The sequence below is a fragment of the Mizuhopecten yessoensis genome, unplaced genomic scaffold, assembly GCF_002113885.1.
Source record: "Mizuhopecten yessoensis strain PY_sf001 unplaced genomic scaffold, ASM211388v2 scaffold10963, whole genome shotgun sequence".
NCBI classification, from domain to species: Eukaryota; Metazoa; Mollusca; class Bivalvia; order Pectinida; family Pectinidae; genus Mizuhopecten; species Mizuhopecten yessoensis.
The window spans coordinates 226,375-237,167 of NW_018408809.1; positions in this window are offsets into that span (position 1 = coordinate 226,375).

Here is a 10,793-nt window from a genome sequence, read left to right on the forward strand (position 1 = left end):
GACAGTGTTGTAGATAAGTTCTCATTGTTTAAAGAATACCAGAATTACGAAAGATTTCAGCAGTGTTGTAATTACAATATTAATGTTTCTCCAATGATTTTAGTTTGTATATTACACTGTAGATGTTTTAATACAGGTTGATGTTTTATAGCTGGTACCTACAGATATAGGTAATGCTCCCATTGTGTAGTGTAGTTCCTGTACCTGAATGTCTTAGATCCTGAAACAACTCAGAAAATACAGTAAATGTACTGTATCGTGTTTATATTTCATTAAAGCATCACTTTCATTATAGTTAAACCCAGAAAAGTAGATGAAATCTAAACACCCATACATGTTTTGCCTCTCTGGTAGACAGTTTGTTTAGATATTGACTACCAGGTATTATCACATTTGTGTGTTACGTAAAATTTGATGACCCATTTTTGTTAAAGGAAAAAAGTTTAAAAAATGTTTGAAACATAAATGTACTATTAATGGGTGCTTCAAGGACCTGACTGATTCAGTTAATGATACGTACATTAATGATTCAACTAATATCTTATCTCAATGCTACCACCTTGGTTCTGGGTAGTTGTAGTCTTGTATTTTTAGCTCACCTGGCACGAAGTGCCAAGTGAGCTTAAGCCGTGGTGCGTCGTCCGTCGTCCGTCTGTTGTCCGGCGTCAATATTTTACTTTAAACGACTTCTTCTTAATAACTGAAAGGACTAGGGTGATGATATTTGGCCAGAAGCAAACTGGTATGAAGGGCTACCAAGTTTGTTCAAATAAATGACCTTCATCTATTTTCAAGGTCACAGGGGTCAAATATGTTAAAAACTTTCAACAACTTCTCCTCAATAACCAAGAGGGGTAGGGTGATGCTATTTGACCAGTAGCATGCTGTAATAGAGGGCTACCAAGTTTGTTCAAATAAATTACCTTCACCCATTTTCAAGGTCACGGGGGTCAAATATGTTTAAATCCTTTAAACAACTTCTGAATAACCAAGAAGCCAAGGATAATGATTTTGGCCAGAAACTTGCTGGGATAAAGGGCTACCAAGTTTGTTCAAACAAATGACCTTTACTTATATTCAAGGTCACAGGGGTCAAATATGTTTAAAACCTTTAAACATCTTCTTCTCAATAACCAAGAGGCCTAGGATGATGCTATTTGACCAGTAGCATGCTGTAATATAGAGCTACAGAGTTTGTTCAAATGAATGCCCTTGACTTATATTCAAGGTCACAGCGGTCAAATATGTTTAAATCCTTTACACAACTTCTGAATAACCAAGAAGCCTAGGATAATGATATTTAGCCAGTAACATGCTGGGATAAAGGCTTATCAAGTTTGTTCAAACAAATGACCTTCATCTATTTTCAAGGTCACAGGGGTCAAATATTTTAAACATCTTTTAAAAAATTCTTCTCAATAACCAAAAGGCCTTTGCCAGTAACATGCTGGGATGAAGGGCTACCAAGTTTGATCAAACAAATGACCTTCATCTATTTTCAAGGTCACAGGGGTCAAATATGTTTAAAACCTTTAAACAACTTCTTCTGAATAACCAAGAAGCCTAGGATAATGATATTTAGCCAGTAACATGCTGGGATAAAGGGCTACCAAGTTTGTTCACACAAATGACCTTTACTTATATTCAAGGTCACAGGGGTCAAATATGTTTAGAACCTTTAAATAACTTCTCCTGAATATCCAAGAGGCATAGGCTAATGCCATTTGGCCAGTAACATGCTGGGATAAAGGCTTATCAAGTTTGTTCAAACAAATGCCCTTCATCTATTTTCAAGGTCACAGGGGTCAAATATGTTTAAAACCTTTAAACAACTTCTTCTGAATAACCAAGAAGCCTAGGATAATGATATTTAGCCAGTAACATGCTGGGATAAAGGGCTACCAAGTTTGTTCAAATGAATGACCTTTGCTCATATTCAAGGTCCCAGGGATCAAATATGTTTTAATCTTTAAATGATTTGTTCTGAATATTCAAAAGGTCCAGGGTAATGATATTTAGACAGAAATATGCTGGGACGGAAGGCTTTAAACTTTCAAGGTCGCAGGCGTCATATGTTTAAATTATTTAATAGATTCAAATGGATGGAACACAGATATTTTGCCTGTAGCTGTATATTAGTCCACTTTTAAGATTACAAGTGTGAGATTAATACCAGGTGAGCGATTCAGGCCCATTGGGCCTCTTGTTTACATTAATATTTTGAATTCAGTTGATATTTTGTCTCACTGTTATTTTTTCTCACTTTTTGTAAAATAGCTAAAACTGTTACAATACTGAATGTATCTTTGCAGTGCACTTTGAGGTATGTATCCAAGAAATATACACATGCATTGAAAAATCAAAGATATAAGTATGAATAAATTTTATTTATTCAATAAAAAAAGTGCCAAGGCCTAGTCATAAAATGTTTTTCAATCTAATAAAATCATTTGAATTAGGTTTTGACTGATTATTTGTAAAGTTTTAATGTACAATAAATTGATAGATTTGTCACTAGCTGTAATGTACAAATGAGAAATTTGTAACAAGCTGTAATGTAAAAGTGAGAATTTATTGATAGATTTGTCACTAGCTGTAATGTGACAAAATAATGATTACCGGTAGCTGTTCCCAATTTTCGAGTAGAAAACAATAATGATGAAATAGATAGCAACAAGTCTGCATGTTGACACAGGGTTGTACAGTAGTGTCATCGTGTTCATGTGAAATGTGTTACAATGTATACCGGTTGGGGCCAAACATGTTGCTTCTTGTACTAAAGTGTAGTATCCAACATTCCATGTATAAAATACTGGCATGTACAGATTTGTTAACACTGACTTTCAAAGTAGTTCAGCATTGTAACTGAACAAGTTCCAATGCAGTTATTTAAATGTGCTTCAATTTTGTGCAATATGAAACATATCTAACTGTTGTCTGACCTCATTTTAACCTGTCTGTATATTCCTTGTTGTGTTTACTTTCACTGTCCCAGTAACTGTAACCCTGTGACATGTATACTGTCACTGTATTCAGTAAATGTGGCCCTGTTTCATGTATACCGTCAACATATTCAGTAAGTGTGGCCCTGTGTCGTGTATACAATCATTGTATTCAGTTAGTGTGGCCCCGTGTCGTGTATACAGTAACTGAATTCAGTAAGTGTGGCCCTGTTTCATGTTAACTGTCACCGTATGCAGTTTGACAACCGTGTATGGTGCTGTGTGTCCCAGTATCGTGTATCCTTTCACTGTATTGGGAATGGAAAATGTGGCCCTGTGTCATCCAGGCTATTTCACTTAATGGAGAAAATATGGCCCCTTGTTGTGATAACATTTTGTCTGTATGGAGAATTGTGGCCCTGTTGTGAAAATTTCAATCTCTGGAGAAGATGTGGCCTTGTGTCGAATGTATGTTTTGTAGGTTAGTGTGCCCTCGTGTCGTGTATGCAACCACTGTTTTCATTTAGTGTAGCCACGTATTGTGTATACAGTCACTGTATTCAGTTAGTGTGGCCACGTATTGTGTATACAGTCACTGTATTCAGTTAGTGCGGCCACGTATTGTGTATACAGTCACTGTATTCAGTTAGTGTGGCCACGTATTGTGTATACAGTCACTGTATTCAGTTAGTGTGGCCACGTATTGTGTATACAGTCACTGTATTCAGTTAGTGTGGCCACGTATTGTGTATACAGTCACTGTATTCAGTTAGTGTGGCCACGTATTGTGTATACAGTCACTGTATTCAGTTAGTGTGGCCACGTATTGTGTATACAGTCACTGTATTCAGTTAGTGTGGCCACGTATTGTGTATACAGTCACTGTATTCAGTTAGTGTGGCCACGTATTGTGTATACAGTCACTGTATTCAGTTAGTGTGGCCATGTATTGTGTATACAGTCACTGTTTTCAATAAGAGTGGCCCTGTGTCGTGTATGGTCACCATATTCAGTTAGTGTGGCCCCGTGTTGTGTATACGGTCAATATATTCAGTTCTTATGGCCCTGTGTCGTGTATTTGCTGAGCTGTATCTGTTAGATGCATTCACTCTTTTTATTTTATATTATTTTTAGTTCACTGTGCCATATTTTGGCTCAAACTACACGTGTTGTTATGATCAGAATAGCATTGACTTAAAATGTATGTATAACTAATGTAATAAAATGCTCACAGCTTTCAAAATCAATTCTACAGATCTAGTGTGATTCTTACAAGATACATTCGCTATAGGAGTTAACATATAGATGTCTTTAACTAGCATTCCGCAAATTCAAAGACACTTATTTGAACAAACTTGGAAGTCCTTCATCCCAGCATGCTACAGGCACAATGTCAGTAACCTTGGCCTTTTGGTTATTGGAAAGTGGTTAGAAGATTTTACGACATTTGACCCCTGTGACCTTGAAAGTGGGTCAATGTCATTGATTTGACCAAACTTGGAAGTCCTTCATCCCAGCATGCTACAGGAACAATTTCAGTAACCTGGGCCTTTTGGTTATTGAAAAGTGGTTAGAAAATTTTACGACATTTGACCCCTGTGACCTTGAAAGTGGGTCAAGGTAATTTATTTGAACAAACTTGGTAGCCCTTCATCCCAGCATGCTACAGGCCCAATATCAGTACCCTGGGCCTTTTGGTTATTGAGAAGAAGTTGTTTGAAGATTTTAAGACATTTGACCCATGTGACCTTGAAAGTGGGTCAAGGTCATTCATTTGAACAAACTTGGTAGCCCTTCATTCTAGCATGCTACTTGCCAAATGTCATCAGCCTGGGACGCTTGGTTATTAAGAAGAATGTGTTTAAAGTAAAAAGTTGATGCCGGACGGACCGACGACGGACGCGGCACCATGCCATAAGCTCACTTGACCCTTCGGGTTTATTTAAACAAATGACCTTCACTCATTTTCAAGGTCACAAGGGTCGATTGTCTTAAAATCCTTTAAACTACTTCTTTTGTATAACCAAAAGGTCCAAGGTGATGTTATTTGCCCAGAAGGGTGTTGGCATGAAGGGCTACCAAGTTTGTTCAAATGAATGAACTTTGCCCATAGTCAAGGTCACAGTGGTCAAATATGTTGAAATCTGTAAATGAATAACTAAAGCATACAGGGTGATTGCTTGTTGATGTGAATGACCTTGACATACTTTCATGGTCACATCTGGTCCATAGTGCATACATCATTAAAAGTGTCATCTTCTCAATAAACAAAAGGTAAAAGATGGTGATATTTTGCAAGTTGCACTCTGGGAGGAAGGGCTACGAAGTTTGTTCAATTAAATGTCCATGTTTGACTTTCAAGGTCACAGGGGTCAAATGTGTTTTAATCGTTTAACAAGTTTTTCTGAATGACTTGAAGTCAAGACTGTTATTTTGTAGCTTTATTTTAGTCCACTTTTAAGGTTACAATTGTGAGATTAATACCAGGTGAGCGATGCAGGCCCATTGGGCCTCTTGTTATATAGGCGGTGGTCACTCTGTCCTCATTCACCTTGGTACGTGATAAACAGGGTATTAAAATATTTACGTTTCATATGATATTATGAAATGAATGAGAAATAAAGTTCATTATAGCAACTCTACGGAGCTAAAGAGAAACTTTGGGAGGGATTCTTACTTGAATTGATCGGCATTATATCAATATTTTGATTTAAACATATTTTTATTTGCATGTAATATACAAAGGGGTTCGGCACAAGTTCTCCAACTTATGTAAAGCCCTTTCCCAATAACATAATAAAATATATAATATAAAGATGGCAAATTTTAAATTAATTAATATTTTCAATTAAGTTTAGTGTTATATCTATATATATATGTCGCAGGAAACAAGGTTTTACAGGTTATACATAGACACCGGGGAAACCCCGCACAATACATTGTAAACAAAGACACTCCATGTAACTAGTACCACACATTAAATGTGACCCTACAACATATATATATATAGAGAGAGAGAGAGAGGGGGGGGGGGGGGGGGGGGGGGGTCACAGCTTGAAGATATTTAATGTAGATCGTGGTAGTGATCTTCTCCGACACAGACGGCACTAATAACACTGTGCACTATTCATCACACATTCATATCAATAATGGTCATGCCAGTATGAACGCTGCAAAAATACAAACGAGGACTTCTCTAATACCTTGCCTATGATAAACATATGCCATTCATGTGATTCAGTAAGATATAAATACACACATGCATACATGTAATTCATAAAAATCTCAATAATATACACAAATATAATCAACTAATATCTAAATACACATACATGTCGTTCAATATTACCTCGAAATACGTTCATTTGTTCCTCGCTTCACACTTAGATTAGTACTTCGCTACACACATACATACATGTTATTGATTAGTACTTCGCTATACACATACATACATGTTACACGTAAATCATTACCACCTTGCTGCATACATACACGTAAATCACTTACATCTTGCTGCATACATACACGCAAATCACAAACATCTTGCTGCTTACATACACGTAAATCATTACCACCTTGCTGCATACATACACGTAAATCACTAACACATTGCTGCATACATACACGTAAATCTCTTACATCTTGCTGCATACATACACGCAAATCACTAACATCTTCCTGCTTACATACACGTAAATCATTACCATCTTGCTGCATACATACATGTTTGCCATTACCACCTTGCTGCATAGATACGCGTAAATCATTACCACCTTGCTGCTTACATACACGTAAATCACTTACACCTTGCTGCATACATACACGTAAACCCCCAACACCTTGCTGCATAAATCATTACCACCTTGCTGCATAAATACACGTAAATCACTTACATCTTGCTGCATACATACACGCAAATCACTAACACCTTGCTGCTTACATACACGTAAATCATTCCCCCCTTGCTGCATACATACACGTAAACCCCCAACACCTTGCTGCATAAATCATTACCACCTTGCTGCATTCATACACGTAAATCAATACCACCTTGCTGCATACATACATGTAAATCACTAACACCTTGCTGCATGCATTCACGTAAATCATTACCACATTTCTGCATACATACACGTAAATCACTACCACCTTGCTGCATACATACAATACATGTTACACGTAAATCATTACCAACTTGCTGCATACATACACGTAAACCCCCAACACCTTGCTGCATAAATCATTACCACCTTGCTGCATTCATACACGTAAATCAATACCACCTTGCTGCATACATACACTTAAATCACTAACACCTTGCTGCATGCATTCACGTAAATCATTACCACATTTCTGCATACATACACGTAAATCACGAACACCTTGCTACATACATACACGTAAATCATTACCATCTTGCTGCATACATACATGTTTGCCATTACCACCTTGCTGCATAGATACGCGTAAATCATTACCACCTTGCTGCGTACGTACACGTAAATCACTAACACCTTGCTGCATGCATTCACGTAAATCATTACCACATTTCTGCATACATACACGTAAATCACTAGCACCTTGCTGCATACATATACGTAAATCATTACCATCTTGCTGCATACATACATGTTTGCCATTACCACCTTGCTGCATAGATACGCGTAAATCATTACCACCTTGCTGCAAATACATACACGTAAATCACTAACTCCTTGCTGCATACATACACGTAAAGCATTACCACATTGCTGCATACATTCACGTCAATCACTAACACCTTGCTGCATACATATTTGCTGCATACATACACGTAAATCCCTAACACCTTGCTGCATACATATACATAAATCATTACCACCTTGCTGCATTCATACACGTAAATCACTTACACCTTGCTGCATGCATACACGTAAATCATTTCCACCTTCCTGCATACATACACGTAAATCACTACCTCCTTGCTGCATACATACACGTAAACCACTAACACCTTGCTGCATACATGCACGTAAATCATTACCACCTTGCTGAATACATAAACGTAAATCATTCCCACCTTGCTGAATACATACACGAAAATCACTTACAACTTGCTGCATACATACACGTAAACCCCCAACACCTTGCTGCATAAATCATTACCACCTTGCTGCATAAATACACGTAAATCACTAACACCTTGTTGCATACATATACGTAAATCATTGCCATCTTGCTGCATACATACATGTTAAGCATTACCACCTTGCTGCATACATACAATACATGTTACACGTAAATCATTACCACCCTGCTGCATACATACCCGTAAATCACTTACATCTTGCTGCATACATACACGCAAATCACAAATATCTTGCTGCTTACATACACGTAAATCACTAACACCTTGTTGCATACATATACGTAAATCATTGCCATCTTGCTGCATACATACATGTTAAGCATTACCACCTTGCTGCATACATACACTTAAATCACTAACACCTTGCTGCATGCATTCACGTAAATCATTACCACATTTCTGCATACATACACGTAAATCACTAACGCCTTGCTGCATGCATACACGTAATTCATTACCACCTTGCTGCATACATACCCGTCAGCTGCATACATAAACGTAAATCACAAACACCTTGCTGCATACATACACATTACCACCTTGCTGCATAGATACGCGTAAATCATTACCACCTTGCTGCATACATACACTTAAATCACTAACACCTTGCTGCACACATACATGTAAATCACTAACACCTTGCTGCTTACATACACGTAAATCACTACCACCTTGCTGCATACATACATGTAAATCACTAACACCTTGCTGCACACATACATGTAAATCACTAACACCTTGCTGCATGCATTCACGTAAATCATTACCACATTTCTGCATACATACACGTAAATCACTTACATCTTGCTGCATACATACACGTAAAGCATTACCACCTTGCTGCATACATACAATACATGTTACACGTAAATCATTTCCACCTTCCTGCATACATACACGTAAATCACTAACCCCTTGCTGAATACATAAACGTAAATCATTACCACCTTGCTGCAAATACATACACGTAAATCACTAACCCCTTGCTGAATACATAAACGTAAATCATTACCACCTTGCTGCATTCATACACGTAAATCACTTACACCTTGCTGCATGCATACACGTAAATCATTTCCACCTTCCTGCATACATACACGTAAATCACTAACGCCTTGCTGCATGCATACACGTAAATCATTTCCACCTTCCTGCATACATACACGTAAATCACAAACACCTTGCTGCATACATACATGTAAATCACTAACACCTTGCTGCACACATATACGTAAATCATTACCATCTTGCTGCATACATACATGTTTGGCATTACCACCTTGCTGCATAGATACACGTAAATCATTACCACCTTGCTGCATACATACACGTAAATCACTTACACCTTGCTGCATACATACACGTAAATCACTTACAACTTGCTGCATACATAAACGTAAATCCCTAACACATTGCTGCATACATACACGTAAATCATTACCACCTTTCTGCATAATACACGTATACACGTAAATCACTAACACCTTGCTGCATAAATACACGTAAATCACTAACACCTTGCTGCATAAATACACGTAAATCACTAACACCTTGCTGCATACATATACGTAAAGCATTACCACCATGCTGCATACATACACGTAAATCACTTACACCTTGCTGCATACATACACGTAAATCACTTACACCTTGCCGCATACATACACGTAAATAACTAACACCTTGCTGCATACATACACGTAAAGCATTACCACCTTGCTGCATACATACACGTAAATAACTAACACCTTGCTGCATACATATACGTAAAGCATTACCACCTTGCTGCATACATACACGTAAATAACTAACACCTTGCTGCATACATATACGTAAAGCATTACCACCATGCTGCATACATACACGTAAATCACTTACACCTTGCTGCATACATACACGTAAATCATTACCACCTTTCTGCATAATACACGTAAATCATTACCACCTTGCTGCAACACCTTGCTGCATACATACACGTAAATCACTTACACCTTGCTGCATACATACACGTAAATCACTTACAACTTGCTGCATACATACACGTAGATCACTAACACATTGCTGCATACATACACGTAAATCATTACCACCTTTCTGCATAATACACGTAAATCATTACCACCTTGCTGCAACACCTTGCTGCATACATACACGTAAATCACTTACACCTTGCTGCATAAATACACGTCAATCATTACCACCTTGCTGCATACATACATGTAAATCACTAACACCTTGCTGCATACATACACGTAAATCACTTACACCTTGCTGCATACATACACGTAAATCACTACCACCTTGCTGCATACATACACGTAAATCACTACCACCTTGCTGCATACATACACGTAAATCATTAACACCTTGCTGCATACATACACGTAAATCACTTACACCTTGCTGCATAAATACACGTCAATCATTACCACCTTGCTGCATACATACATGTAAATCACTAACACCTTGCTGCATACATACGCGTAAATCATTACCACCTTTCTGCATAATACACGTATACACGTAAATCACTAACACCTTGCTGCATGCATACATGTAAATCATTACCACCATGCTGCATACATACACGTAAATCACTTACACCTTGCTGCATAAATACACGTCAATCATTACCACCTTGCTGCATACATACATGTAAATCACTAACACCTTGCTGCATACATACACGTAAATCATTACCACCTTTCTGCATACATACACGT